Here is a 5392-nt window from a genome sequence, read left to right on the forward strand (position 1 = left end):
CACCCAGATACTCCCTTTTTGTGGGTCCACTGTGCCGTATAACATAACACAATCATAGAAACGATGCCACATGTTCTCAGGCTTTGAGGAATAAAGATGTGGGATTTTTTTTTTTTTAGGGGGGAGCATTTTTAGAATTCTGCCTGCCACATTCTGTTTCTGTTGCTGAGACCCAAAGAGAGTTAGTAAAGGACAAATGAGTCTGCTAAGAGTGACCAGGGGACATGTTTGTCCAGGCCTCATCAACATTGCTAAGCACGTTCAAGTAACAACACTGCAGTGGGTCTTGCAGGCCTTCACATGTCCAATTTACTCTACTGCAGCGGTTCTCCAAGTGGGGGCCCAGAACCAGCAGCAGCAGCACCTGGGAACTTGTTAGAAATATATAGTTTGGGCCCCACCTCGACCTACAGAATTAGAAACTCTGGAGATGGGGCCAGAGGTCTGTGTTTTAGCCAGTCCCTTGGGTGATTCTGATTCTTGCTCAGGTTTGAAAACTATTTCTCTAAGGTAGGTCCCCAGTTTCCTTTTCTATGGAAGTAAAAGTTGGGGAGGAGTCAGATAGGTAATCTCTAAAATGACTTCCATTTCTAACAACGTATGATTTGTGAATATTACAAAAAAGATTACACTGTAGAGACCAAAGGATGCACATATATGTCATTTGTGTGTGTGTGTGTGTGTGTGTGTGTGTGTGTGTGTGTGCTTCCATGCATGTCACGGTTAAGAGTACAGGCTTTGGAGTCTTTTCTACAATCAAATTCTGGCTTCTCCAATCACTAGCTATGTAAATGGGCCAGCTGCTTAGCCTCACTGAGCCTCAGTTTCCTCATTTATGAATGATGGGACCTACATCATAAGGTTATCAGGATCAAGTGAGATCATACAGAGAACACATAGCGTAGTAAGTTCAATGACTTTCGGCTATAATTACTTCATCCTGTTCAGTTTCTGGAAACTTTCTCCTTGAGTGCTTGAGTCCATGGTGGGGGTAAAGCACCCAGGCCCTTGTCAGGAGGCCCTGAAGGCAGCCCCGGGAGGCACTGCCTGGGGACTGAGGATGAGCTGCTCCTAGGCCTGAAGGCAAAAGTGAACCTTCTCTGATTCCTAGAGTCAGCTTAAGTCCTGTCACTGCAAAGGAAGACATCTTGGTAAAGCGTGTGTATATAATCCCACAGCCACCTTGATCTCCTCCTCAGAGATCATACAACCCGAGACAGAAAGCACGCATCTCAACACCAAGTCGGCTGAGATGTGGAGAGCGGGGCTGGAAACCCTCAGGGGCATTTGTAGAGTTTTTATTATATTTGTTATTATTGGTTTTTGTGTTTCATTGTTGTTTTTGTTTGTTTTACATGTTCAAAGGAACAGAAATAGTTAAGGCCTGGAATAGAGTCAACATGTGCCTCTGTAAAGTTGAGGTAGGTCAGGAAGTGTGTCACCGGGGGAACATAAAGCAACCCCCGCCCCTGCCCTGGCTCACAGGCCTCACCAGCGGAGCTGCGAGAGGTCTTTCTGGAGCTTGCTGAGAGGCCTGAGTGGAGATGAGGACCCTGTGAGCCAGAAGTGTGGGAGAGGAGAACAGCCTCCTCACACAGACCTCTGTCCTCCAAGGGGAGCTGTGCTCTTCTCAGCCTGCTGGCAGTTGCCTGTGGCACTGAGGCACTGAGGGAGGGAAGGCAGAGACCACCCAGTGTGAATTGCTGCTGCCTGAAATGGAAACTGTTCTCCCAGCCATAGGCAGGCAGAGTCAGGAGGGGCTATTCCACAGCTGCTCCCCACCCGCAGCCCATTCCCAGGCTCCACGTGGCTCCCTCAGCCTCAATGCCACCAAGAGAGCTGCTCAACCTGCGAGGCACTAGCCCGTCTGCTAACAACCACAGAACGCTCTGGGAGGGATGCGGCTGGGTCTCCTTTGCCTCCTCTGAGCCACAGAGATTGGCCCCCCGGGGACAGGTCTTCCGATTTGGGTTCAATCTCTGGCTGAGGTCTTCAGCAGTTTTTCTATGCTTGATGATATGTGAGTGAGAGCCTGAGAACTCTTCCTGCCTCCTCTTGGAGAATGTCTGCCAGCTCCACATAGGAGGTAAGCTATTCCAGGAATCGTGCATGTGAATTCGGCTTCATAGTTTTGGCTTCATAGACAGCTTCATAGTTTCAAGATTAAGGGCCAAAGATGAATTCACAACGGTTCTTGCCACCCAGTACTTCATTTATTCCTCTTTAATGTCCTCTATATATTAATCCATTTAGGTCCTTTCATGCAGACCAAAGTTGTCCAACATTGGAGTAATACTTTCTTGTCCCTTTGGTCCCCTCTAGAAAGCCCACCAATAATTTGATTCAAAGTAGAAGAACTTTGGATAACAGAGCGTTCTGCAATGCTAAACAAGGTTCATAAAGTGCCACTCTGGAAGGAGTCTTAAAGACCAACAGCCAGCACCACGGATATATTTTTAAATGGTGCTGAGTAAGAAATGTTAGGAAGCAAATGAGGACTATAACATAATGTAATATATGTAAATTTTAAATAAATACACAAAATAATACTCATATCTTATAGAACTACATACCTATTCAAGGATAAATATCTTTCACATTGATGTAGTGGCCTGTTGGGAAGAAAGGAATTAGTGCTGGGAATGGAGAAGGAGGGAGGGAGAGAAGAAGGGAGGAAGGAAGGAAGGAAGGAAGGAAGGAAGGAAGGAAGGAAGGAAGGAAGGAAGGAAGGAAGGAAGGAAGGAAAGAAGGAAGGGGAAGGGAGGAAGGAAGGAAGGGGAACAGGGAAGAAGGGAGGAGAGGAAAGGGAAGAATTTAATAATGATGATAGCAGATTATGTCTTGAAGAATATGGAGTAACTCTAACATAAGTTAAAAAGGAAGCAAGCCCTAAATTAAACCTTTCATTTTACAGATGGAGAAACTGAGGCTCAGAAAGATGAACTGTTTGATGCTGGGATTTTATTGCTGTTCAGAGGCAGAAACCAGGCATTTTGACTTCCAATTCAATGTGCTTTCTACTGCATCAAACTGCTACACGTATACTTATAATGCCTCACTTCCTTCCCTTCTAATGAGTAATTCATCTAAGTATAGTTTTAACTGGAGAGGTTGATCATTGCTGGCCCAATTCATGGTCCCTCTCCCAGAGAAGCCACCCACCCCTACTGAAAGACTGAGGCCTTGCTGGACACCAGGTGACCCGGATCACCTTCTCTTGGCCGATGGGCCTGAGGTGGGAAACTGATTCAAGGGCAGCCCTTCCAGAGACAGGGTGGGGGTCACCAAGCATCCTGGTTTGCCTTGGACTGAGGGGGGTCCCAGGATGCAAAACTCTCAGTGCTGAAACTAGAAAAGTTCTGAGCCACGTGGGACAAGCTGGTCATCCTGGCAGGGAGGGACTTAGGACCTGTAAGGCCAGCTTCAAAAATAGATTCTCAGTGAGAAACAGGGAATCTAGCAGACCGAGACTGTTGGCTGCAATAGAAGTGCCGTGGTGTAGAAAGAGGGCAAGGGGCACTAAGGAGCTTCCATACGGGTCCTATATAAACAAAACTCAAGAGCAGAAACTTCGAGTAAGTGGAGGACACTGGTTGACCAAGAGAGGAGAAAAGGGTCTATCTTTGTTCAAAGACAAGCAGATACCTGCCCGCAAGAGAAGGACTCTGCTGCAGAGAGGATAAAACTCTCGCATTGGCCCTTCATTTCAGAGGCACACGGTGGCAAGATGGGGGTGCAGATCTCCAAGAAGAGGAAGTTTGTCACTGATGGCATCCTCAAAGTGGAACTGAAAAAGTTCTCACTCGAGAGCTGGCTGAGGATGGCTACTCTGGAGTTGAGGTCCAAATTATGTCAACCAGGACAGGAATTAATACAGGAGCTTAAAATAAATTATTTAGGCAGATAGTGAGGGTAAGAGAATCCTCAGCAAGACTTCTCTCTTAACAAAAAGCAGCCCCCAAATCATTTATTTTCTAACAAAGAGCAGCCTGTAAAATTGAGCTGCAAACATAGATAAACAAGCTGGAAGCTTGCATGGAGAATGCCAGCAGCTGTGCCAATAGAAAAAGGCTACCCGGGGGTCAGGCATGTTCAACATGGAGGCTCCATCTTCCCTTTTCTTTGTCAACCACATGTACAATAAAGGAACAGGCAACATGGCACAGGCCAGGTAGAGAACCCATCACATAAAAAATAAGGGTGGTATGGCCAGTTTCTTTACAAGCTATGTAAATGACACACCTGGTCCAACCAATCGAAACCGTCTGCTCAAGCTCATCTATTAAACGCTGTGCATTTCACCATGAAACTGAAAAACCTGCTTGGGAGCCCATCTCTGCAGGAGAGAGAGCTTTTTTCTTTCTTTTGCCTATTAAACCTCTGCTCCTAACCTCACTCCTTACGTGTCCACATCCTTGATTTCCTTGGTGTGAGGCAACGAACCTCGGTTACTACTCTAGACAAATGACGCTGCTTCAAAATCATAATCTTAGCCACCAAAACACAGAATGTTCTTGGTGAGAAGGGCTGGCAGATTCAGAAATTGCCTGCTGTAGTTCAGAAGAGGTCTGGCTTCCAGAGGGCAGTGTAGAGCTTTTTGCTGGAAAGGTAGCCACAAGAGGTATGTGTGTGTTTGCCTAGGTGGAGTCTCAGTGTTACCTCCTGGGAGGGCTTGCAGCGCAGAGGGCCTGCTGTGGTGTGCTGTGGTTCATCAGGCGGGGCGTAGGGGGCCACAGGCTTCAAGGCTGTGGTGTCTGAAAACTCTAAATGCAGGAAGTTTGTGGATGACCTGATGATCCTCAGCAGGAACTCTGTTTACCTCATTGACACTGCCATGTGCCAGGTGCTGCTCCAACAGGGTGTGCTGGCCATCAAGGGAAGGTCATGCTGCCCTGGGACCCAGCTGGTAAGACTGACTCTAGGAAGGCCCTGCCTGAGCACATGAGCATCGTGGAACCCAAAGATGAAGTACTGCCCACTACCCCATCTCAGAATAGAAGGGTGGGGAGGAAGCCATAGCTCCTGCCATGCCGCAGCCAACCCCCACAACATGACAGGGTCTCCTTGACAGCTGTGTCTGGCATCTGGATGTTGTCCTGGAAAGGGCTTTAATAAAATCTTGTACAAAGGCACAAGGCCTGACTCGACTGTATGTCCAGTGTTCAGACTGAGGGGCATGTTGGCCTGCAGAGCATTCCTTGACCTCTTGGTTAAGGAATTTGCAGGGCCCAGCACGGGAGGACCCAAGCAGAGCTAACCAGAGGAATGTCCCGTGTGAGAGTGAAGGCTGATGGCTAGCAGGGCAGCACCTCAATTAACTGTTCTGTAGTTCAGGATTGTAGCTTTAGAAGGGGGATATATTTAGAATGATTTTTCCTATGCCTAAGGAAAT

The 5392-nt window shown here is 47.3% G+C and overlaps 1 pseudogene; it reads left to right on the forward strand.

Annotated features, from left to right (window-relative positions):
* The first annotated feature begins 3727 nt into the window (after positions 1 to 3727).
* LOC134810148 (small ribosomal subunit protein uS3-like) lies at positions 3728 to 5054 on the forward strand (annotated as a pseudogene).
* Positions 5055 to 5392: the final 338 nt, after the last annotated feature.

Source organism: Pan troglodytes, chromosome 4 (genome assembly GCF_028858775.2).
Source record: "Pan troglodytes isolate AG18354 chromosome 4, NHGRI_mPanTro3-v2.0_pri, whole genome shotgun sequence".
Classification (NCBI taxonomy): domain Eukaryota; kingdom Metazoa; phylum Chordata; class Mammalia; order Primates; family Hominidae; genus Pan; species Pan troglodytes.